General features: G+C 36.4%; 1 protein-coding gene and 1 non-coding gene across 2 annotated transcripts in view; one reads left to right on the forward strand and one right to left on the reverse strand.

The window, feature by feature from the left end:
* ZNF804A (zinc finger protein 804A) overlaps positions 1 to 26,871 on the reverse strand; it is a 334,333-nt gene that overhangs the window by 299,144 nt on the left and 8,318 nt on the right. The gene's annotated exons all lie outside the window — the stretch shown is intronic.
* TRNAG-ACC (transfer RNA glycine (anticodon ACC)) lies at positions 19,258 to 19,331 on the forward strand. Its single transcript has one exon. It is a non-coding gene; the product is annotated as a tRNA-Gly (tRNA).

Here is a 26,871-nt window from a genome sequence, read left to right on the forward strand (position 1 = left end):
GCAAGTTCCATGAAGTTAAAACAAGGGATATTTGTGTTCATTTTTCCCCGAGTCTGTGACAGATATATGTGAGAAACTATGTTAAATAAATATTTAATGAACCAATTTTCCTTTCTCTGTTTAAACTCCTCCTAAACTCTCCAGGGAAGTTGAAGGTCACTTCACTACCATTATGATTAAATGAATTCAGAATTCCAAGACTGGCAGTTCTCAATAATTGGGATTTTGACCCAGCTGAAATAATAACTTGAACAGCTTCCTAGAATGAATCCATCCCTAGTCTCCCTTAGTTGTCTAGGAAAATTAAATGATGCTTAACTTACACATGTAAGATTCACATCATATATTTACTCATGGGTGCATGTGCGTGCTAAGGCACTTCAGTCACGTCTGACTCTTTGTGACACTATGCACTGCAGCTCGCCAGGCTTCTCAGTCCCTGGGATTCTCCAGGCAAGAAAACTGGAGTGGGTTGCCATGCCCTCCTCCAGGGGATCTTCCTGACTCAGGGATCGAACTTGCATCTCTTACGCCTTTTTCATTGGCAGGTGGGTTCTTTGCCACTAGCGCCACCTGGGAAGCCCATATTTACACATACATTCAATATCTAACAAATGTGAAGCTCACACTAATTATTAGACAGGTTCAGTGTGGGAATGTTTTAGATGCAATTCATTTCAAGGGAAGAGCTCTTGAAAAATGATACAATTTTTTTAGGTTAAAAATGGATCACTGATGTGAAAGTTTTCAGTAAAAATGCAAAGTATTTAAGTAACAAAATATTTCTGTATAATAAAACACCTTTCAAAAGCACAATAAAGAGATATAAAATTTAAATGAAATATAAATTCATCTTCCAACTAGATAGCACTAAGACAACATATTTTTTTCTAGAAAAAGTACAACTATGAAATTTTAATAAACTGATTAAATTCAATTGTATTATGATTCACTTTCATGTACTAACTAGTCAAGGTAAACCATCTTAATGATCAGAATTCATGTTAAATAGAGCATAAGTAATAAATTTCCTATTTAGCCTTCTCTACCATTGGCATTATATCAGACTAGATTGCTAGCACTCAGTTCAGTTCAGTTCAGTCACTCAGTCGACTGTTTGTGACCCCATGAACCGCAACACATCAGGCCTCCCTGTCCATTACCAATTCCCGGAATCCACCCAAACTCATGTCCATTGAGTCGGTGATGCCATCCAGCCACCTTATCCTAGTTGTCCCCTTCTCCTCCTGCCCTCAATATTTCCCAACATCAGGGTCTTTTCAAATGAGTCAGCTCTTCACATCAGGTGGCCAAAATATTGGAGTTTCAGCTTCAGCATAAGCCCTTCTAATGAACACCCAGGACTGATCTCCTTTAGGATGGACTGGTTGGATCTCCTTGCAGTCCAAATGAATCTCAAGAGTCTTCTCCAACACCACAGTTCAAAAGCATCAATTCTTCAGCACTCAGCCTTCTTCACAGTCCAACTCTAACATCCATACATGACTACTAGAAAAACCATAACCTTAACTAGACAGACCTTTGTTGGAAAAGTAATGTCTCTGGTTTTTAATATGCTGTCTAGCTTGGTCATAACTTTTCTTCCAAGGAGCAAGAGTCTTTTAATTTCATGCTGCAGTCACCATCTGCAGTGATTTTGGAGCCCCCCAAAAAATAAAGTCTGACACTGTTTCCACTCTTTCCCCATCTATTTCCCATGAAGTGATGGGACAGATGCCATGATCTTCGTTTTTTGAATGTTGAGCTTTAAGCCAACTTTTTCACTCTCCTCTTTCACTTTCATCAAGAGACTTTTTAGTTCCTCTTCACTTTCTGCCATAAGGGTGGTGTCATCTGCATATCTGAGGTTATTGATATTTCTCCCAGCAATCTTGATTCCAGCTTGTGTTTCTTCCAGCCCAGCATTTCTCATGATGTACTCTGCATATAAGTTAAATAAGCAGGGTGAAAATATACAGCCTTGATGTACTCCTTTTCCTATTTGGAGTCAGTCTGTTGCTCCATGTCCAGTTCTGTTGCTTCCTGACCTGCATATAGGTTTCTCAAGAGGCAGGTCAGATGGTCTGGTATTCCCTTCTCCTTCAGACTTTTCCACAGTTTATTTGATCCACACAGTCAAAGGCTTTGGCATAGTCAATAAAGCAGAAATGTATGTTTTTCTGGAACTCTCTTGCTTTTTCGATGATCCAGTGGATGTTGACAATTTGATCTCTGGTTCCTCTGTCTTTTCTAAAACCAGCTTGAACATCTGGAAGTTTACAGTTCACATATTGTTGAAGCCTGGCATGGATAATTTTGAGCATTACTTTCCTGGCCTGTGAGATGAGTGCAACTGTGCGGTAGTTTGAGCATTCTTTGGCATTGTCTTTCTTTAGGATTGGAATGAAAGCGGATCTTTTCCCATCCTGTGGCCACTGCTGAGTTTTCCAAATTTGCTGGCATATTGAGTGCAGCACTTTCACAGCATCATCTTTTAGGATTTGAAATAGCTCAACTGGAATTCCATCACCTTCATTAGCTTTGTTCATAGTGATACTTCCTAAGGCCCACTTGACTTCACATTCCAGGATGTCTGGCTCTAGGTGAGTGATCACACCATCGTGATTATCTGAGTTGTAAAGATCTTTTTTGTACAGTTCTTCTTTGTATTGATGCCACCTCTTTTCCATATCTTCTACTTCCGTCAGGTCCATATCATTTAAGTCCTTTATTAAGCCTATCTTTTCATAAAATGTTCCCTTGGTATCTCTAATTTTCTTGAAGAGATCTCTAGTCTTTCCCATTAGATTTTTTCCATTTCTTTTCACTGATCACTGAGGAAGGCTTTGTAATTTCTGCTTGCTATTCTTTGGCACTCTGCATTCAAATGAATATATCTTGCCTTTTCTCCTTTGCTTTTCACTTCTCTTTTCACAACTATTTTTAAGGCTTACTCAGACAACCATTTTGCTTTTTTGAATTTCTTTTTCTTGGAGGCGATCTTGATCCCTGTCTCCTGTACAATGTCACGAACCTCCGTCCATAGTTCATCAGGCGCTCTGTCTATCAGATCTAGTCCCTTAAACCTATTTCTCACTTCCACTGTATAATCCACCTTAAATTATGTTTTTGTTTAACTGAATGTTTATTCATTGTAATTGGGGCTAAAATAGACCCTGGGATAGATTTTATATAGAGATATATCCTAGGTACTATCATTTATCTACTGATTAAGAAATATGCATTTACTGTTGCTGCTGCTGCTGCTAAGTGGCTTCAGTCGTGTCCGACTCTGTGCAACCCCATAGATGGCAGCCCACCAGTCTCCGCCATCCCTAGGATTCTCCAGGCAAGAACACTGGAGTGGGTTGCCATTTCCTTCTCCAGTGCATGAAAGTGAAAAGTGAAAGTGAATTCGTTTAGTCATGTCTGACCCTTCGCGACTCCATGGACTGCAGCCTACCAGGCTCCTCCATCCATGAGATTTTCCAGGCAAGAGTACTGGAATGGGGTGCCATTGCCTTCTCCGATGCATTTACTGTTAATGGGTCTTAATTCTTATTTTCTGATGTTACATAATATATATTATGATTGTATTGATATTTAAATGTCTTGTCATCTCCTGATATTTATCTTCATTTTACAACATTAAATTGTTTATTTGTATAAATGACCATTTGAAGAAAAGTAAAATAACTCCTATTAGTATAACTTTTGTCTATTAAAATATTGTTAAGTTACACTATTTGCTTAACTCTACATTGTGGATCTGTTTTTAAAATGACCTGTTAATCTGATGCCATGGTTAGAGTCTATGTCTTCTTTTTCAGTCATAAAGACACCATTTCTAGGTTTGTGATACTACAAGAAACTGTAAAAAGAACAGCATTAATAGATAAACATAACCACTTCTTAACTGTTGAGCACATATTCTGAACATTGAAGATATTCTATTTGTATGTCATTCAGATTCAGAAATAATTGTTGATAGTAAAATGTACATATCTTTTCACAAGGCTAAGGAAACAACTTAGACTTCCCAAGCTTAAGTTTAGGATGAAAATGTGAATTTTAAGTTACATCAGGTATTAAGAATCCAAAAGACTTTTAAGGGATTCCCTGGTAGTCCAGTGGTTAAGATTCTGACTTGCAATATAAGAGACGCCGGTTCAATTATGGTCCAGGAGGATCCCACATTCCTCAGAGCAACTAATTTCATGTGCCACAGCTACTGAACACAGGCTCTAGAGCCTGCAAGCCACAACTACTGAGTTCACGTGCTGCAACGACTGAAGCCCCTGTGCCTAGAGCCTGTGCTCCACAACAAGAGAAGCCACTGCAATGAGAAACCTGAGCACTGCAACAACGGGGCAGCCCCCATTCACGATGACTGGAGAAAGCCTGCATGCAGCAACGTAGACCCACCACAACCAGGAAGCAATAATAAATAAATACTTTTTAAAAATAGCTTTAAAAGTTCTAGAAGCACAGATTCTCTCAAATGTTTTCATGAAGTCTTTAATAGAGTTTAAAACTGAAGAATGGCATGTATAGTATCTGTCAAATTTACATTTTTACTCCATCTACAATGCTGGCCATACACTACTGAAGATGAACTCAAAATACAACTTAACCATAGCAGAGACTAGAGGATTATAAGCAAAAAGACTGTAAAATTATTCTGCCCTCCAAGTATTGTATATTAAGAAATCCTCATTATTAGGGCATTTGCTATAGTTTAGTTGTTAAAAATTCAAACAAAATTTGTTTAACTTTTAATCTAAATTAATCTCTAGGAATAATATTAACTGTAAATACTAGCAACATTGCTTCAAATAAACTGATGCAAGAATATCAGTTCAGTTCAGTCGCTCAGTCATGTCCAACTCCTTGCAACCCCATGAATCGCAGCACACCAGGCCTCCCTGTCCATCACCAGCTCCCGGAGTTCACGCAAACTCACGTCCATTGAGTCAGTGATGCTATCCAGCCATCTCAACTTCTGTCATCCCCTTCTCCTCCTGCCACCAATCCCTCCAAGCATCAGAGTCTTTTCCAATGAGTCAGCTCTTTGCATCAGGTGGCCAAAGTATTGGAGTTTCAGCTTTAGCATCATTCTTTCCAAAGAAATCCCAGGGCTGATCTCCTTTAAAATGGACTGGTTGGATCTCCTTGCAGTCCAAGGGACTCTCAAGAGTCTTCTCCAACACCACAGTTCAAAAGCATCAATTCTTTGGCACTCAGCTTTCTTCACAGTCCAACTCTTGCATCCATACATGACCACTGGAAAAACCATAGCCTTGACTAGATAGACCTTTGTTGGCAAAGTAATGTCTCTGCTTTTGAATATGCTATCTAGGTTGGTCATAACTTTTCTTCCAAGGAGTAAGTGTCTTTTAATTTCATGGCTGCAATCACCATCTGCCATGATTTTGGAGCCCAAAAAGATAAAGTCTGACACCTTTTCCACTGTTTCCCCATCTATTTCCCATGAAGTGATGGGACCGGATGCCATGATCTTAGTTTTCTGAATGTTGAGCTTTAAGCCAACTTTTTCACTCTCCTCTTTCACCTTCATCAAGAGGCTTTCTAGTTCCTCTTCACTTTCTGCCATAAGGGTGGTGTAATCTGCATATCTGAGGTTACTGATATTTCTCCCAGCAATCTTGATTCCAGCTTGTGCAAGAATATAGATATTACTGATTTATAAAGTAATGTCATATACATCAACTTATTCCACTCAACCTTATAAAAGCTAAATAGCTTGAAACAAGTTTTGCGAAAATATGTTCACTTTAAAATTGTGTTTTTATCTAGCTATTTATCTACCTCTCCATCTATTTTTCATTTTAAATGACAACTTATTTATGTTGTATTCATCTTTATGTAACATAAATAATAAGTCACTTTATAGGTTATCTTGACAATACAGATCCAATTGATAACTGTTTTTATCAATCTGAATGTAAAACATTACACTGTATAATAATTTTTAACCTCAAGTTTACCTTACTTTTCTAATGAATTTTAATACAAAGAATTCTTACTGGAAAAAAGAAAGAAAGGCAATATTGTGCTTAATGATTTTTTATAATCTGATAACTATTTTTGTAAAATGTAAATTTAAAAATTATATCCCTTACACTGTATTATTAGAATTGACACACATTTATTATTATGTCTGTCCTCCCACCCTTATCAGCTTGATTCCTAACATTTTCAACTGGATAGTCTTGAATTTAAAATTCAGACATCTGAAGATTGAATTGCTCTGCTAATACCATAAGTGTTTTGGGGTATAATAAACGTATCCTGCTTAATTTAAGGATTAGAAGCAATAGGAGAACATTCCCAACACAGATAGAACAATCACTTAGTGCTAAATGTAATAAAATACTGAAATCCAATATGCAGAAGCAGTTTGCATGCCATTTACCCACCCCTGTTCACTAAAGTGGTAGACTTTTTCAAACTTTATAATGCAGTATTATTTATCATTAATTAAATCAGCTGCTATTCTTCCTTGTTATAAATGTCAGAAATTATTTCTGAATGATACCAAGTTTTCATGAAGGCTGTTGGATAAACAAAACAAATGGAAAACAGTTGTTTAGGAAGAAAAAGTATAGCAGTTCCTCATAGAAGAAAAGAAATATACCCTAGTAGTCTACAAGTTAGAACACTACAGATGGAGTCCCATTTTTTAGTTACAACCTGGGAGTTACATTACAAATAATTCAAAAACATATGAAAGTATGTGTTTTCTCCAGAATGTAAGTAATCCAAGATGGCACATGAACTCATTCATAATCACTGCTGCTGCTCTTAGAAAATATGACACTGACTTACTAGATCCCTCACATGCAGACATGCATGTATATTTTCACAGAAATTTAGATACTTAAGATTATATATGCACAAAAGTGAAATTAGAAACTTTCACAAAAAGCTAGAAACACTGTATTTACAGATAGACTTTATATTTATAGTACTTTCAGACTTATTTTTTATTGTGGTAAAAGGTATATGAACCTACCAGTTTAATATTTCTGAAGTTTACAACTCACAGGTATTAAGTGCATTAACACTGTTGCACATTTTTATAGTTGAATAAAATGGGAATCCAAACTGCTTTAATCTACAATTATCGAATCTGATAAATACAAATGGTCAATGCGCCAGCATTATTTTCACTACTCTTGCCAATCAATTATAGGGAATTCTGACACAATTGTTAAGACTTCTGGAACAACCAGACATATCTAAGACTCTTCAGACCATTTGGCGGATTGTCCAAATACACATATTGATTTCTTGATACTATTCTGTCTTCTAATTATGTTTTCCCCTTAAAATTATATCCTTTACTTAGCTTTGAGTGGGGGGGGGGGGGCTAGTGGAATGTTACAAGCTAAGTAATGATTTGCATTTAACTATCCCCCATTGATAATTTAACATCACAATCTTGCTATTGATATTTGCCACATAGTACATACAAGGTGTGTGTGTCTGTGTAGTCTGTGTACACGCATTTCTTTTCTTTCTTTAAAATGATGAACACCGTAATGACAATCATACTTTCAATTGTGATGGCCTTCCATTTGTGCTAAGCGATGGGTTCGGACATACATAATCTTTTATAAACGTGTATTATTGTGATGTTCAGCAGGCTAATTTATAAAAGCTTGGCATTTTTTTTTTTGATAACCATTAATCTGATCCTAAGAAATAACACAAAAGTCAATAACACAAATGTTTCTTGGAACAACTAACATAACAAATACAAATAATGTGACATGTCCTTGTTTAAAATTTACATATATTTAGTAGAACAACACAAATACTTAAAATCTTGAATAATCTCTGAAAAGTTTCCAAATCTTGTTAACCACTGCTCTGAATACAGCAGTTTTATCCAAAGTAAAAGGTATACAGTTAGGGAATATTTCTCTGTTATTTTATATTCGAGAGCCTTTTTTTTCCTGCTCTGCAAATAAATTTGTCAGTATTATTCTTTTTATGCGGGCATTAAAACATAATTTTTAATTTAATGTCAGGTTTTCACTTTAAATTGGAGAAGGAAATGGCAACCCACTCCAGTACTCTTGCCTGGAGAATCCCAGGGATGGGGGAGCCTAGTAGGCTGCAGTCCATGGGGTCGCGAAGAGTCGGACACGACTGAGCAACTTCACTTTCACTTTTCACTTTCATGCATTGGAGAAGAAAATGGCAACCCACTACAGTGTTCTTGCCGGGAGAATCCCAGGGACGGGGGAGCCTGGTGGGCTGCCGTCTATAGCGTCGCACAGAGTCAGATATGACTGAAGCGGCTTAGCAGCAGTAGCAGTTTCACTTTAAACATTTATTTATATCGTAACTCTCACAATCTTTTATTCTCTTATTTTATAAATATTAAGCTCTCCTTTAGTTCTGAATTTTAAGGGTGAAAGCTTAGACACACAATAGTATATGGATTCTGATTAAGGAACAGCTAAAAACGTTCATTTTGGTTACCTTTTCCATGGCTAGAATAAAGAACAGTACATGACAATGTACTGCTGCTACATACCCACTATTCACTTTTCCAGCAAATAATGACTTTTTGCCTGCCGAGTAGCATATGCCTTTTAGTTTGTGTAGCACTGCTGCTGATGGGGGAACAGATTGTTCCAATTCCTGGTTTCTCAATGCAGTATCATGTATTTGTCATGTGGGTATCTCTTCTTCAAATGCCATTTTCTAGTGTGCTTTATAGGCAATAATTGAATGGCATTCCATTTACTAAAATTTTTCTTTAGAATTTGTTTCCCAGCTCTAGATCATTTTCCTTCCTTAGTTTTCTTTTATGTTTATTTAAATTAGTCTTTAAAGACTAATTTAAAGTAACTCATTCTTAGTTGATTCTAAAAATACACATACACACCCTCTACTAGATCTTTCATTTCTAAGTGTCTTTGTATTGTTTACAAATACTATCACACACCTGAAAAGCATCCTACAAAAGTTTGTTTTGGAAGGTCATTAGTAATCTCTACAGATACAGCATAAACAAATGTCCATGGATAGATATCAAATCGCCTAGTTTAGAACTGAATACAAAAATGAATAAAAATGCAATGAATTTAAGAAGTGTCAACTTACAGCTCAAAATAGAAAAGATAGCATAATTTTTTCTATTGAAAATGTATAATGATGATGGAATTTACTTCACTGAAGAAGTAAAGGTCTAGCTTTGTGTCCAGAGATTATTCAATAGTGCATATTGTAAGTCCTTTCTAAATCCCAGCCCGGGTCCTCAGGTAGAGATAGGTAAGCACAAAAGACTGAAATGATGAAAAAATGACCAGTTAATACCAGCATATCTGTCCTCACCCTGACCTTATCTGTGATATCTAAATCCATATGTCTAACTGCATGTCTGAAATATCTGTGAAAAGCACTTCTTGTTCAACATGTCTAAAAACACACTTAAAATATTTATATCACTACCCCTTATGCTAGTGAATGGTACTCACACTTGTACATGCTACAAGGCAGTACTTTAGGAGCATCTCAGCATATCGTTTGATTTGATTTCTCACATACCATTTGTTATATATCCTGCTGATTTCATTTAGTGTGTGTGTGTGTGTGTGTATATATATATATAAAATCTATACACATCTTGCAGAATATATATATTCTTTAAATCTAAGCTATTTTAGCTTAGACTTCTGCAATTGCCCCTTAGGTGGTACGTCAGCATCCATTACTGTATCCAACCCATGCTGTCTTTCCCAACACTGAGCTGAATCGGCTTTTAAAAAAGGAATCAGATCATTTCTTCAGTTCACCTGATAAGAATACCCAAATTTTACATTTTCTCGATTTATGCACAGCTAGTTTCTCACGTGGGTTGCCCTGGTAGCTCAGTGTAAAGAATCCTTCTGCCAGTGAGAGAGACACAAACCCAATCCCTGGGTCAGGAAGATTCCTGGAGAAGGAAATGGCAATCTACTATAGTATTCTTGCCTGGGAAATCCCATGGACAGAGGAGCCTGGCTAGCTAAAACACAGTTCAGTTCAGTTCAGTTGTTCAGTCGTGTCTGACTCTTTGCAACCCCATGAATCGCAGCACGCTAGGCGTCCCTGTCCATCACCAACTCCCGGAGTTCACTCAAACTCACGTCCATCGAGGCAGTGATGCCATCTAGCCATCTCATCCTCTGTCGTCCCCTCCTCCTCCTGCCCCCAATCCCTCCCAGCATCAGAGTCTTTTCCAATGAGTCAACTCTTCGCATGAGGTGGCCAAAGTACTGGAGTTTCAGCTTTAGCATCATTCCTTCCAAAGAAAGGCCAAGGCTGATATCCTTCAGAATGGACTGGTTGGATCTCCTTGCAGTCCAAAGGACTCTCAAGAGTCTTCTCCAACACCACAGTTCAAAACCATCAGTTCTTCAGTGCTCAGCCTTCTTCACAGTCCAACTCTCACATCCATACATGACCACAGGAAAAACCATAGCCTTGACTAAACGGACCTTTGTTGGCAAAGTAATGTCTCTGTTTTTCAATATGCTATCTAGGTTGGTCATAACTTTTCTTCCAAGGAGTAAGCGTCTTTTAATTTCATGGCTGCAGTCACCATCTGCAGTGATTTTGGAGCCCCCAAAAATAAAGTCCGATGCTGTTTCCACTGTTTCCCCATCTATTTCCCATGAAGTGATGGGACCAGATGCCATGATCTTCGTTTTCTGAATGTTGAGCTTTAAGCCAACTTTTTCACTCTCCTTTTTCACTTGTCAAGAGGCTTTTTAGTTCCTCTTCACTTTCTGCCATAAGGGTGGTGTCATCTGCATATCTGAGGTTATTGATATTTCTTCCGGCAATCTTGATTCCAGCTTGTGCTTCCTCCAGCCCAGTGTTTCTCATGATGTACTCTGCATAGAAATAAGCAGGGTGACAATATACAGCCTTGACGTACTCCTTTTCCTATTTGGAACCAGTCTGTTGTTCCATGTCCAGTTCTAACTGTTGCTTCCTGACCTGCACACAAATTTCTCAAGAGGCAGGTCAGGTGGTCTGGTATTCCCATGTCTTTCAGAATTTTCCACAGTTTACTGTGATCCACACAGTCAAAGGCTTTGGCATAGTCAATAAAGCAGAAATAGATGTTTTTCTGGAACTCTCTTGCTTTTTCCATGATCCAGCGGATGTTGGCAATTTGATCTCTGGTTCCTCTGCCTTTTCTAAAACCAGATTGAACATCTGAAAGTTCACGGTTCACATATTGCTGAAGCCTGGCTTGGAGAATTTTGAGCATTACTTTACTAGTGTGTGAGATGAGTGCAATTGTGGTGTACTTTGAGCATTCTTTGGCATTGCCTTTCTCTGGGATTGGAATGAAAACTGACCTTTTCCAGTCCTGTGGCCACTGCTGAGTTTTCCAAATTTGCTGGCATATTGAGTGCAGCACTTTCACAGCATCATCTTTCAGGATTTGAACTAGCTCAAATGGAATTCCATCACCTCCACTAGCTTTGTTCATAGTGATGCTTTCTAAGGCCCACTTGACTTCACATTCCAGGATGTCTGGCTCTAGGTCAATGATCACACCATCGTGATTATCTGGGTCGTGAAGATATTTTTTGTACAGTTCTTCTGTGTATTCTTGCCATCTCTTCTTAATATATCCTGCTTCTGTTAGGTCCATACCATTTCTGTCCTTTATCGAGCCCATCTTTGCATGAAGTGTTCCCTTCGGATATCTAATTTTCTTGAAGAGATCTCTAGTCTTTCCCATTCTGTTGTTTTCCTCTATTTCTTTGCATTGATCGCTGAGGAAGGCTTTCTTATATCTCTTGTTGCTATTCTTTGGAACTCTGCATTCAGATGCTTATATTTTTCCTTTTCTCCTTTGCTTTTTGCTTCTCTTCTTTTCACAGCTATTTGTAAGGCCTCCTCAGACAGCCATTTTGCTTTTTTGCATTTCTTTTCCACGGGGATGGTCTTGATCCCTGTCTCCTGTACAATGTCACAACCTCCGTCCATAGTTCATCAGGCACTCTATCAGATCTAGTCCCTTAAATTTATTTGTCACTTCCACTGTAAAACCATAAGGGATTTGATTTAGGTCATACCTTAATGGTCAGTGTTTTTCCCCACTTTCTTCAATTTAAGTGTGAATTTGGCAATAAGGAGTGGAGGTATCATGTGAATATGAATATTATGTGACGATGAAGGTAAATACTTAAGTCCTGCTACCACAAACTACAGAATACCTGAAGCTCCCAGGAGCTAGAAGAGGGAAGGAAGAGTTCCCTCCTAGAGTTCAAAAGAGTACAGCCCTACCAATATCTTGATTTCTGACTTCTGGCCTCAAACCGTGAGAATAAACTTCTGTTGTTATAATCCACGTAGTGTGTGGTTCTGTGTTATAGCATTTGAAGCAACCTAAAATAACACACTTAGTGATCAACACCCACCGTCCCTGCTAGACTGTAAGTTTCATGAATCAGGGAACTTGTGTACTTTTGCTCACTATTACATTTCTAGCACCTAACCCACAATAGGTACTTATTACTTCACCCACATAAAACACTTATTTATATTTGGTTTTAACACAAAATATATAAAATGATCAGTGTGTTCTGAAAGCAACTTAAACTCTAATTTAATGATAGGTATATACTATTGAAATTGACAAAAAAACAAAATAAGTTTGATATAGCCCAAAGTATGTGTGTGTGTGTGTATATATATATATATGTATATATTATATATACATATATATATATGTATATATTATATATACATATATATATATATATATATAATATAACATGGGGCTTCCCTGGTGGCTTATACAGTAAAGTGTTGGCCTGTAATGAGGGAGACCTGGGTTCAATCCCTGGGTTGGTATGGCACGCTGGACAAGGAAATGGCAACCCTCTCCGGCACTCTTAACTGGAAAATTCTGTGGACGGGGAGCCTAGTAGGCTACTATCCATGGGGTCACAAAGAATCGGACACAACTGAGCGACTGTACTTTCACTTTCACAATATAACATAGTATAATATAATATAATAGTGGAGAAGGAAAAAGCAACCCACTCCAGTATTCTTGTCTGGAAAATCTCATGGATAGAGGATCCTGGAGGGCTACTGTCCACAGGGTTGCAAAGGAGTCAGACATGACTTAGTGACTAGAAATATATAATATAAATCAGTTTTAATAAATAAGGTGAAATTTTATTGAAGGAGAAAGGCAGGTTTTTCATTCAGCATTTTATATATAATTTTAAATACTGTATTGTATTAATATTCAGTGCCAAGTGAGGTTCCTATGGTGTAGAGAATTTATCTCAATAGGCTCCATTTGTCCAGGTCCTGATGTGGTGCTCAGCACATTGTAAGGTTCCAATTTGACTCAATGTCTGATGACTATTCAAACAGCATTTTAAAAAAGTAGAGTCAGAAAGCTATACATTGTTCTGTGGGGAAAGATGTACGTCATAAGAAGAAAGACTGCCTATCTCATGACATAATATAAATATGAAAATAATGAAAAATAGATTTAAACTACTAACAGTATACTTATTTCCAGATCTGCTATTATTACTGCACTCTATCAATGAATTTCACATGTGAGAGACAGGCTACCACAGTGAATATGAGCTCTTGCTCTTGAGACAGATTACTTGAATTTCAGTGATACTTTTAAGTTAGATAAAAATAAAAATACCTTCCAAATAGGGTTGCTGTGAAGATTAAATATGTTAATTCAAACAAATTGCTTGGAAATGTGTCTAGAACATACCATGTACAAATTGATGCTCAATTGTAAAGCTGCAGGGGGCATCAAAAGTGTTGTATTTCATAATGGCCAAGGCAAACAACATTACAGTTTTTCTTTAAAAATGATACAGTCTTTGGCTATAATAAAACATTTTATCTCATTCAACTCTTTTTTCTTATAGTAATCCAGTCTCTGAATTTGCTTGATAGCACAATCCTATTAACAAAAGACTTTCAAGCTAATATATCAATATAAACATGCACTTCTACACAGAATAAAACAGTATAAAAACATTTTAACTGAGACAATCACAAATATAAAAATTACTTTTCATATTTCCACTTGCTCCCTATAAAGTATAATATATTGTACACTTTCTAGGGTGCATGCCCCCCACTCTAGAGACCACTGCATTACACAGTTTTAGAAGCAAAGAACCAAGTCTTTATTGCCTTTCATTGTATTAATAGTGAGCGCAGAATATGATACACAGAGGTAATCAATTGTATTGCAGAAAGATAGAAATAAATGAATATATATATCCCAGAGAAGATAAATTCTTTTTTAAGCATCATACATAATTATCCAGAAACTAAGTCTTATTTGACCAGACAGGAACTCAGTCTTCAACTTCTAAATCCAGCTCTCTTTGAGTTACGCCAACTTAACCATATAAATATATAGATGAAAGATATACAATCTATGCAAATATATGGACAATATAATTAGCATTTAATGCAGATGAATGGAAAATAACTTGTTACTGAGACTAATACACAAGTTTATAATGTATTTTACTAGAAAATTGTCAGGGTTCTAAATTTTGACCCTAAGTATCTACGTATTTTAAACAATTATCTGATAGCATTGTTAAAAATAGAAAGAAAATATTTAACCTGGAAAGTAGCTTTTCTAAATGATTCTAAGTTAGATATAGGAAAAATGGGAAAATATAACAAAATTTCCAAGAGTATTTTACATGTGTATGTATGATATTTAATTTCTAATTTTCTAAAGTTTCAAAACTAACATAAATTAATGGCAATGTATATTTGTCTGTGTCTATCTATTAATTAACTACCTACTTAAGTGCCAATAATCTATTCATTGTTCTTGGTAACAAGAAGTTAAATTTATAGAAAAATAAATCCACTAAAATCCAAATATTCAATTGTGAAATCAATGACATCTACTTATTTTTAAATATCTACTATAATTGAAAATAATAATCTACCATTTTCCTTGGATTCTGAAATTATAAAAATATCTGTAGGGTGTTAATGCTTATAGCTATGAAATGGATCAAGTAATTATGACACAACAATAATTACAACTCTTCTCTGCAGATTGTTTATTATATCTCATTTTAATTACTATTTTTCATCTTTTATTTGAAATCTGTTTTCCTGTCTCTCCACTTATCTTGTGACACTCTCCTTAAGGATGACTTTCATCAGGCTCAAGCAAGGAGAAGAGGTGTGATTCCACACTGATGACTAAGCAACTACTAGAGGAGAAAAGGAAAATCATCAGATCATGTTACCACTCTGTTTAATTCATATTTGATGAATAAACACATGAGTATATTTGCCAATTTTTAATGAGACAATTTCTAAAATAAAAATCAAATCACTTAGCTCCCTATTGGCAAAATGCAATCTTATTTTCACACACAGTCTTCCTTTCATTGAAAATCATAGCTATCCCTTCCTCTTTTTTGTGAATCAATGTGCAAAAATAGCAATTTTTATCTTTATGAGCCAATTTATTTAATAGAAAATAAAGCAGTGTATTTTACTTTATATTTGTAGAAATCTCTGTCACACAATTTGTCCCTCTGAATTTATATTAAAGTTAATGAATTCTAATTTCATTGTTTGAAATATTTGGCACACAAAATAGATATGAGGGATTTACAGATAGTAACTTATGATTAAATGCAATTATTCTGTTCTTCAAATGCTTCTGTACAAACTGTCTTTAATAGTTTGTATTTTTAATTTATTCAAATAGTATTCACTATTGATCTGTCAAACCTATAAAATTATGTGATATAAAATTAAAATTTATAAGAGCTACAATATTTATTTGCCCAGGAATATTTACTATTGGAAATGTATATTTAATTTGTAATTTGAGATATTTTTGTTATTAAGAATAGATTTAATCATAAACAGTTTAAAGGGTAGAATGAAGAACATGCATTTTGCTAGTAATTTCCAAAATTGGCATTGTATACTTAACTCTAAGTTATAGTATTCTTTGTAAAATGGAAAGGCTTATAGCATTACTGTTATAAAAACATATAAATAGATACCACTTATTGTAATTGTGACTCTAACACAACTTAGGACAAAATTAGACTGAAGCACTCCTAAGCTTTCATAACTGTAAAGATCTATGAATTCTCTTCAATTCTTCATAAGTATCACAAAATGGCAGAAATCATGGTCCCTGCCTGATTAAAAATCATATGCTTTCTATATTATAAATACATATTTACATAAAATACAACCTTACATATTTACATAAAATATGACCTTACATATTTACACAAAATATGAGTGCTGAAGAATTGATGTTTTTGCACTGTGGTGTTGGAGAAGACTCTTGAGGGTCCCTTGGACTTCAAGTGAATCCTACCAGTCAATCCTAAAGGAAATCAGTCCTTTAGGACTGATATTCAGTGAAAGGACTGATGCTGCAGCTGAAACTCCAATACTTTGACGACCTCATGAGAACTGACTCCTTGGAAAAGACCCTGAGGCTGGGAAAAATTGAAGGCAGGAGGAGAAGGGAATAGACAACAGAGGATGAAATGGTTGGATGGCATCATCGACTCAATGAACATAGTTTGAGCAGGCTCCAGGAGTTTGTGATGGACAGGGAAGCCTGGCATGCTGCAGTCCATGGGGTCGCAAAGAATCAGACATGACTGAGCAACTGAACTGAATAGAACTTATGACCTTACAAGAAATGTGATGCAGGGATTTTATTTTTAGCCATACAGTTTTTGTTTCTAGCTTCTGTTTTGTAATGAATTAGATTGACTTCCTTTATTCTCTAGAGCCAAAAGTTCCTATAATATTTTCTCAGCATAAAGACCACCTTCATCCTTAAAAATATTCCTCTTCTCTTCAGATCCCAGATATTCCAGAATAGCTTGTATCTACATTTAAAGATTTTATCTTGAATACACACACACACACACACACACACACACACACACACACACAGAGTTTAGTTAGTCTTGGGTCAAACTGGTGAGGATAGAGTAGAAAGTTCTTTACAAATCTTACCAAAGGGCTGCTCAAAGGCTCCTTTCTGTTCACACATCACAAGGTGCTTTTCTCATTCCCCTCCCATTCCCTGTTCCTCTCCTCTGCAGCACAGCCAGCAATTAAGGGAAAATAAACTTAGAAGCACCAGCATTTTACCAAAAAATATATTAAAAGGCTTCAGATCTTTTCATTTTCTTGTACTCTCCCTGAAAATAATCTTCTGAGAAAGATGAGAGGATAGCCTACACATTATGAACTGTCTAAAGCTGAAAGTCAACCCTCTACAAATGTGTGCTGCAAAGCCCAGTGATTAGAACATGTACAGCTTCTCTTATCTTATTTCTATAAAGGAAAAACCCAATAACGTATGCTGGAATATGATGGTGCTCTCTCAGCTATAAATAACTTGCAAATAATTTATCATCTGCTTTACTTTGAGAACTTTTATTATTCTTAATAGTTAGTAAATAGAAGATTGCAAACACTAAAAATAAACAAAGCTGGGGGAAGAAATTTCAAAGTGAATTGAAAATATAAAAAAATATCCTAAGCCCTGAATTTTTCTAAAATAATATTTTTAGTAAAAAGTATCTTTTTTCCTGTCTTGGTGTACTATGTAATGTATATAGAAACACACCATTTGACACAAATTATTTAGTCTAATTAACTAGTTCTGTTCTGTTACCTATAAGAAGAAAAAGGTACATTAAATTGTCTTCATTGAACACTGCTGCTAAGTTGCTTCAGTCGTGTCCGACTCTGTGTGACCCAGAGACGGCAGCCCACCAGGCTCCTCTGTCCCTGGGATTCTCCAGGCAAGAATACTGGAGTGGGTTGCCATTTCCTTCTCCAATGCATGAAAGTGAAAAGTGAAAGTGAAGGCTCTCAGTTGTGCCGACTCTTAGCGACCCAATGGACTATAGCCTACCAGGCACCTCAGTCCGTGGGATTTTCCAGGCAAGAGTACTGGAGTGAGTTGCCATTGCCTTCTCCTCATTGAACACTAGTGATAAGCAAATGTGCAGTAATGCAAATTTTAATTAAAGGTCCAGACATTGATAATAAAAATAGGAAAACAGAGAGATGAAAGAATAAACATACTTTTTTTTTAAATTTTATTTTATTTTTAAACTTTACAAAATTGTATTAGTTTTGCCAAATATCAAAATGAATCCTCCACAGGTATACATGTGTTCCCCATCCCGAACCCTCCTCCCTCCTCCCTCCCCATACCATCCCTCTGGGTCGTCCCAGTGCACTAGCCCCAAGCATCCAGTATCGTGCATTGAACATGCTTTTTTAAAATAAAGCCATGGGGCTAGTGCACTGGGACGACCCAGAGGGATGGTATGGGGAGGGAGGAGGGAGGAGGGTGCAGGATGGGGAACACATGTATACCTGTGGCGGATTCATTTTGATATTTGGCAAAACTAATACAATTTTGTAAAGTTTAAAAATAAAATAAATTTTAAAAAAAGGAAAAAAGTTAAAAACAATAAATAAAAATAAAATAAAGCCATGATATTTGGGAAAAATAGTTATGGATTTATATATACATTTCCTAATTCTGAATCTCTATAACTGGCATAGCCATAAATTCTAGAATATAAAAATGAGGTATTCATTATTTCTGTGCTAAACTAAACAAAATGGAATAGACATGGACATATGTATGTTAAATCTTAGTGTTCATATCCATTTTCCACAGTGTTCACAAGACAGCTATGAATTTAAAACAACTCAGAGGACCTTGATAAGTTCTAAAAACTAAATCTTCTCATTTATAAGTCACAATTGTAACAATACCAAGTTAAAGAGTTGCTGAAATAATTAAATGAAATATTTTAATAAGTGCTCAAAAACTGAAAACTTTCATTAAATGATTTGATATCTTCTTAGGATTTGAAAATACAATTTGAAAACATGACTTAGATAAGGTTAATCAAAGACACTTAGATGATTTATCAAACTATATTAAATAACTGACAATTACCTAGTTGCTATTGCAGAAATTGATTCTGCTGGTATCATAATCACATTACAAACGAAATTCTAAACAGTGATAAATGGTAATCCCATATATATATAAATAATAATAATACCAAAGTTTATAAATAAAATATGTAATAGAATTTGAATCTCAGAAGTCATTGAGGTATATCATCTGATGATAAGGATGTAATTAGGATATATGATTTTACTTTCCTGGTGGCTCAGACGGAAAAAGCATCTGCCTACCATGCAGGAGACCCAGGTTCAATCCCTGGGTTGGGAAGATCCCCTGGAGAAGGAAATGACAACCCACTCCAGTACTCCTGCCTTGAAAATCCCATGGACGGGGAAGCCTGGTGGGCTACAGTCCATGGGGTTGCAAAAAGTCGGACATGACTGAGCGACTTCACTTTCACTTTCTTTCCAGGCTATCAGTGTTAAACCTTTGATATACTTCTCATAAAAGTGCATAGTAACACCCTGTATTTCATGTAACTATTTATCTTTACATCTTTTTATTTTGTAAATTACCTCATGTTTATACGTTTCTAGCTCAACCACTTGCTTTGCTACTCAAAACAATAATTTTAAAAAAGCATGAAATGCATTACTACCCTTAATTTCTACATGAAATAATACATTGAAAGCATAGTTGAAAAGGAAATTGACCAAGTTAACTAAATTGTCTCATGAGGCAGCACCTAAAACTAGACATTTTTTCTGCTTACAACATAAGAGTCTTACATTTTCATCCCTTCTGTAGATGTACTCTACTAAATTTTAAGATTATATCCTTTAGTTATTTTGTACCTAAACTTTTTTACTAATGTCATTTTTGTTTACAATGAAACAACTGCATTTTTACTAGCTTTCCAAAGGATGACTTGAAGGCAGGGGTAGGATGAAGAGGCGTGTTGGGCAGAGAAACTAAGAAAGGACAGAGGAGAACAGGGCCTTGTCTCTCATACTAAGTATGAATGTGTGACATCCAAGCATCCTTCTGGAACAAGACCATTGATACCAAACCAGATGTGGTTTATTCTAGGACGGTGAAAGTCATCTGTGGCCCTTAGGAAAGCTAGATTCCTGGACCTCACCATTGATACTAGTAGTTTTGAAGAAATTGATTCAATAGTTATGAAGTGAAGTCCAGGATGTTATTTTCCAAATCTTCAGGTGATAATTATGATCACCTAGTTTGGTATCTGTATACTACAAGTCTTCAGTTTTCCTGCAAAGGATAAAATAGGCAATTCGCTCATAGGCCATATATATAAATGCTGAATTTTATAATCAATTATCTGGCCTTTTATTGGACTCCCTAAAGCACCTATACTCTCTTTTATTTGGCATCTCTCATGTTCTGTCTGAAAAGCAGAAGTCCATGTATTGGCTTTGGAAAGGAGGAAAAACATGTCTTCTTTAAGTAACAATAATGGTAAAAATGAGAACTTTGATTATGTGGCAGTCACTGAAGCAGAGAATTCCCTTATATTATTTTACCCTTAAAACAGTCCTGTTCACATGTACCCATTTTAAAGCATTTCATCAGAAATTATATATAATTTATGCAATATGGTTAAAATAGTGAAGTCACTCAGTCATGTCCAACTTTTGGCAACCCCATGGACTGTAGACTGCCAGGCTCCTCTGTTCATGGGATTTTCCAGTCAAGTGGGTTGCCATTTCCTTCTCCAGAGGATCTTCCCAACCCAGGGATTGAACCCAGGTCTCCTGCATTGCAGGCAGACTCTTTACCATCTTAGCCACCAGGGAAACCCATGGTTAAAATAACACTTGCTATACATCAGGAGCTAGATGAATTACAACTTTTGTTATTTTTAGATATAGATTTAGTTATAGAAACAGAGGTTAAATAACTGGCCCAGGTTACCCAACCAGAATTTAAACAAAGGTCTCACTATTTCGTGGGGTTATCCCAGGCAAACCTGAATAACAAGTAAACATTCCATAATAATTATTTTTTTTTAAAAAAAGGAAGGAGAATGATCAGAAGCAGAGGAGAGAGTGAAACACTGTCAAAATGCTCTAGATGTAAAACCCAGCAAAATGTTTCACATCCTCAGAAAAAAAAAACACACACACAAACCTGCAGTTCTACAGTTGTCCTAATTCTAGTCAGGTTTCTCAGCTAAAAATAACCAAAATTAACTCATTAAATGAAGCGTAAGATACATTTATTGGAAGACTATTAGGTAGCTGACAGATTCAAAGGTGACCCTGTTAGAGGAGGCTTGTTGAGGAACCAAAACTGGCAATGTTTGGGCAAAATTCTGCCACTAAAATAGCTTGGAACACTGCAGCCCCAGGAACTTTTCACAGACAAGGCTTGGCTGGTATGTGGCCACTGGAAACACACTCTGGCTCCCTTCTCCTCTTCATCTACTGCAGCTACCCCAAGCGATCTCCCCTGGACTCTGTGCCTCTGCATCATCCTGCCTCTGAACAGCCCTTCTTCCATGATGCAGCTAAACTCAAACTGCCAAAAGATGGAGAGAAAGAATAACTACATTCCTTTTATCACTGCAACTTATTGTTGATCCCATATCACTGTTGTTGAAAAATAGCAAAGCAGAACATTAAACACATCTGTAGGTAACATTCTCATAAGAACCAACAGATCCTAAAGGAAAGTGGGTGTCAAGCCAGGGTGGAGAATGAAGAAACAATCCAGGCAGATTCCTGTCACTCTAAATGTTTCTCTGTTTAGCAGGATAACCATACAGATTATCATCCAAGTCAGAATAATTCTAAGAGTTAAAGGCAGTGCCATACCAGGACAACAATCTGAACTGGGATAATCCCAGGCAAATCTGAATGTACCATCATCTAATTGTTTAAACTGATATACATTCACCTATTAGCTTATATTCTTCTTTATTGCCTAAGAAGAACTAATGATCTTTCTTTCCCTTCTTTCCTTACTTTTTCCTTTCTTTCTCCCTCCTTTCTATTTCTTTCTCCCTCCTTTCTCTCTGTTTCTCTGTCTCTCTCTCCTTCTCTCTTTGTGTCTGCGTATGTGTGTATTCAGTGGTGTCAACTCACGACCCCATGGGCTGTAGCCCACCAGTCAGGCTCCTCTGTCCATGGAATTTTCCAGGCAAGTATACTAGAGCAGGTTGCCATTTCCTTCTCCAGAGGATCTTCCTAACCCAGGGATCAAACCTGTGTCTTCTGCATCTCTTGCATTGGCAAGTGGATTCTTTACCACTGCACCACCTGGGAAGCCATCTCTCTCTATTTACTCTTAATTCCTAGGATTGTGGCCATTCAGTGGAATGTGGGCCATTAAGTTGCTTCAGATTTCTCAAAATCTTTCCAGCATTATTTTCAGATCTCTGATATTATATCTGGTGGCTGAGGTGGGGGGAAGGGGAGTTCTCAATTGCTTTTCAAGTAAATCATCATTTTGCTGTCTGGATCTGGCCAGAACTGCTAGTAGAATTCTATGTGCTGCCTGAGAAACAAACATGCAGACAGCCTGAAACTGGAAAAATAATATGCTCTCTGTTCATCTAGAATACAATGAAAGTGTAGCAAGAGAGGAATTAGAGAGAAAGAGAGAAGGAAGGAGGCAGGGGAGCAGTTAGAGGGGTAAAGAGAGAGAGAGAGAGCAGGTGTGTGCTTGATTTTACTGTGTGTGAACATGTCCATTTTGCCTGTGTCCAAGAATAGATATTGTACTTATTTTATGCAAGGTACTGAGAGAAAAGAGAGTAATTTCTCACAAGACCTATAGTATCTATAGCTGACATAATTGTATTGGCACTTTATTAATAAGTCAAAATAGTTGGCATGTTTAATGCCTATAAGGTGAATAATTACTCATAGTATAGCATATGTAAACTGAATTATTGATACAGTATTTTAATTAAAATACTTTAACATTATAATTAATAATCTCTGTAGGTTTTTTCCTTACATCATCAAATCATGCTTACAGCTATGTTAGGCACTGAACAAAGAGGATCAATTTGTTTTGATTCATTATTATCATTACTATGACTATTATTTAGGTCACAAACACTTTCTGTGGAATAAAAGGCTAATAGATTGTCTTAAATGTGGCTGTCCAGGACAGCAATATGTAACATGCAACATCTGAAATTTTATTAATATTATTCCACCAAAAAAAAAAAAAAAACCTTGGGAGCTTTTGAGTAGCAGCATATATCATAGTATCAACTCCTCTAAATCTTGATCCATAAAAAATGCATCTTTCATGTTGTATCAATAATTTCACAATGATTAGTAACACAAACAGAACAGTTTGTCTTATTTCATGCACTGTGTACATTTTCCCTAGGAAACCTAATCCCAATTTCTATGGAGAAAACTCCATTAAATTTTAGTAAAACTGGGAAACTTGAGTCTCAGATATTTTTAAGCTATTTCTCTAATATCATGTGTCAATCATGAAATTAATGGTTAGATTTCACAATTTGACATGTTTTTTTTATTTTGTGCTATAGCTATTTTTGTTTTAACAAGTAATGGTCATCATAGTCCACTTTCCTTTTGCTTAATAATGCAGTCCCTGAAAATATCAATCAAATTTAATTACAAATTAACTATAACAACTAACTGTAAGATAACTATGACATAAATGGGATATTAAAAATCATAAATCTAGTAGGTTGGAGGTACTTAGAAGAAACCAAAAATATCAAATTCAAGAATGAAAACTGACACTTTCACAGCCAAGAATGATGATATAATAGGCTATGGTTAGACATCAAGGCTATGCTAGCTCCATATTACTACATGTATCTCATGTGACTGAAGTAGAGAATGGCCAAGAATAATTATCTGAGGAAGTACACAAATAAACTATATAGCAAATACATCACACCTGTTTTGCATTTCCGTACTGACTTGTCAGTCGGTAAAATTTTAAAGTGAGTTTTGGTTAATAAACTGTGGTAACCCTATAGCTGACAAATTTATTAATGTATGATTATTTACTATATGAGCAAGAGGAAATGTTATGTCGCCCCCTAGTGTAAATATTAACTTTGTAACACCAGAACTGCAGTGATCCAAGACATTGCAAAGGAGTCACAGCTACCGAAATTATTGAAGAGAGTTAAAAGAAATTCCAACATTTGCTAAAGAACCAGCATCCTAGGAGTACAAAATATAAGTTTCATGTACTTTATGAGCCAGAGGAATCTTTTATATCTAAGGTGTTCATAAGATTTTCATTTCTTTATCTACTGGAATATTTAGAGACCAATCCATTTTTAAGGGAGATTTTATGACTCTTGGAGTGAAGATAAATAGGTAAGAAGTGTCATGGATAAACAGGAAAAAAACAGAAATCTTGATACTATTCAATACTAAAACTGTCCAAATTATGTAAGAGGGGCTTCCCTATGATAGCTCAGTTGACAAAGAATCCCCCTGCAATGCAGGAGACCCCAGTTCAATTCCTAGGTCTGGAAGATCCCCTGGAGAAGGGATACACTACCCACTCCAGTATTCTTGGGCTTCCCTTGTGGCTCAGCTGGTAAAGAAACTGCCTGCAATGTGGGAGACCTGGGTTCTATCTCTGGGTTGGGAAGAACCTCTGGAGAAGGGAAAGGCTACCCACTCCAGTATTCTGGCCTTAGAGAAGTCCTTGGGGTCACAAAGAGTTGGACACAATTGAGTGATTTTCACTTCACTTCACTTCATACATACTGAATTGAATAGATGAGATTCTAGATATGAATGTTCCAGCATGAAATACTGTCAACAGCTACCCTTATTTATTGGGAGTTTATTAGTGTCAAACCTTGAGTGAATTACTGTACTTGTTTCATCTCATTTGATACGTAAATCTGTTTCCCAGGTAGGCATTGATATTAATATCATCTCTATTTAAGGATAATATAACTGATAGAGAGGTGAACTTTACCAAGATTATAAAGCTAGTGACAGGTGTGGGAGATTTATCTTTCGTGATCAGTTACCTCTTTCTTTATTATTATTATTAACATAACACTTATTTTCTTGAGCTTCTCAAAGTGCCTGGCTTAATTAATAATGTTTCCATTCTTTCCTGTACTTGAGTGGTCCTATAACACAACTTCAGCCAAAGAGATATAAGCAAACACTGTTGAGCAGGACTTCTTTAAAAAAAAAAAGAATATTCAACTTTTCATCTGTCCTCTTTACTCATTTTTTCTAACTTAGAATGAAGATGGCTGGAGCACTAAACACCTTACAAATGAAGGGAAAAATACAAATAAAATCAGAGTCTTTAGTTTTGACATTCTTGAGCCACTTTATATCAAAATATACATAATTTTATATTTTAAGTGTATTAAAATTATATTTAAGTGTGTTAAAAATTTATATATATTAAAAATACTATATAGGTACAGAGTTGATATTTGGGATTCTGCTAAAAGTCTTACTCTCTATTAATTGATACAGGGGTCTATTTACGATCTGAGCTTAAGTCCATCTGGTTATAAAGTATGCTTTCAACCACCATATTTCCCCTGATATGCTTGGAGGCCACTAGATCATGTCACTTGAGACGCTTTCATTAAACAAGGAGAGAATTCCATATTATATCCCATCTTCCTGTCTTTGACCACTTGTAAGTAAAATCAGGTTTAAATCTCTCATCATTAAATCCCTTCTTTCTCTGTTATTGGTCTCACTTCCTCCTCCATTACTTATTGTCCAAATCTCTTGCTTTTCTGTAATTCAATGAGTTTGGCAACTTTTGAAATTCCCTCCAAACAAAATTTGCTTGTTTCACATCAAATTCTTTAGGTCTTTCTTATCTGAAAGACAAAAACAAGGCAATTTGGCTGGGGTAACCTTGAATCACTGTTAATACACTGACCTTCCCCATGCCCCTACTGCCAGGGGCTGAATATCGGAGGAAATTTGTGCACTAGAACTAACAATGCCCCTCTGACATAATTCAACAAGGGTCAGGAGAAAGATCTGAGGCTCAGAATAGGGCTGTGTATAATTCAGACAGTAAAGAATCTGCCTGTAATGTGGGAGAGAGCCAGGATGCGATCCCTGGGCTGGGAAGATCCCCTGGAAGGGGGGCATGGCAATCCACTCCAGTATTCTTGCCTAGAGAAATCTCCATGGACAGAGGAGCCCAGCAGGCTACAGTCCATGAGGGTTCGCAAAGAGTCAGACACTTTCTGAGTGATAAGCATGCACATGCTGCTGCTGCTGCAAAGTCGCTTCAGTCGTGTCTGACTCTGTGCGACCCCATAGACAGCAGCCCACCAGGCTTTGCTGTCCCTGGGATTCTCCAAGCAAGAACATTGAAGTGGGTTGCCATTTCCTTCTCCAATGCATGAAAATGAAAGGTGAAAGTGAAGTCGCTCAGTCGTGTCTGACTCCTAGCGACTCCATGGACTGCACATAATTCAGTCTTAAAGGAGGCATCCCAGTTGCCCAAGAACTCTTGAGTACCTCCCAAAGGATTTCTCCTCTGTCCTGGTTCACCATTCCACTGCTAATCACTACCCGCACTGGGATTATCAGAACCAATTTTAAACTACCCTGTATTTCTAATAATATCAGTTGCCACAAGAACCCCAGAATTCCCAAATTTTTCTTCATTTCCTGGATTTCAACCTCCATTGGATTATGTTACATCCTCTTTTATGACAAAATTCTCTATATCACTACATGTCTTAAAACACTTGGATTGTGTCTTGAATTCAGAAGGGTACCTTATCAATGAAATCTCTATAGCTTCTGAGTTTTCACTGAAGTTTCACTTCACCATTTTGCTCCCGCTGAAGTTTGTCTCTTTTGAATATCCTTTCTTCTGTATCT

This window comes from Bubalus kerabau, chromosome 3 (genome assembly GCF_029407905.1).
Source record: "Bubalus kerabau isolate K-KA32 ecotype Philippines breed swamp buffalo chromosome 3, PCC_UOA_SB_1v2, whole genome shotgun sequence".
In the NCBI taxonomy this organism is placed as follows: domain Eukaryota; kingdom Metazoa; phylum Chordata; class Mammalia; order Artiodactyla; family Bovidae; genus Bubalus; species Bubalus kerabau.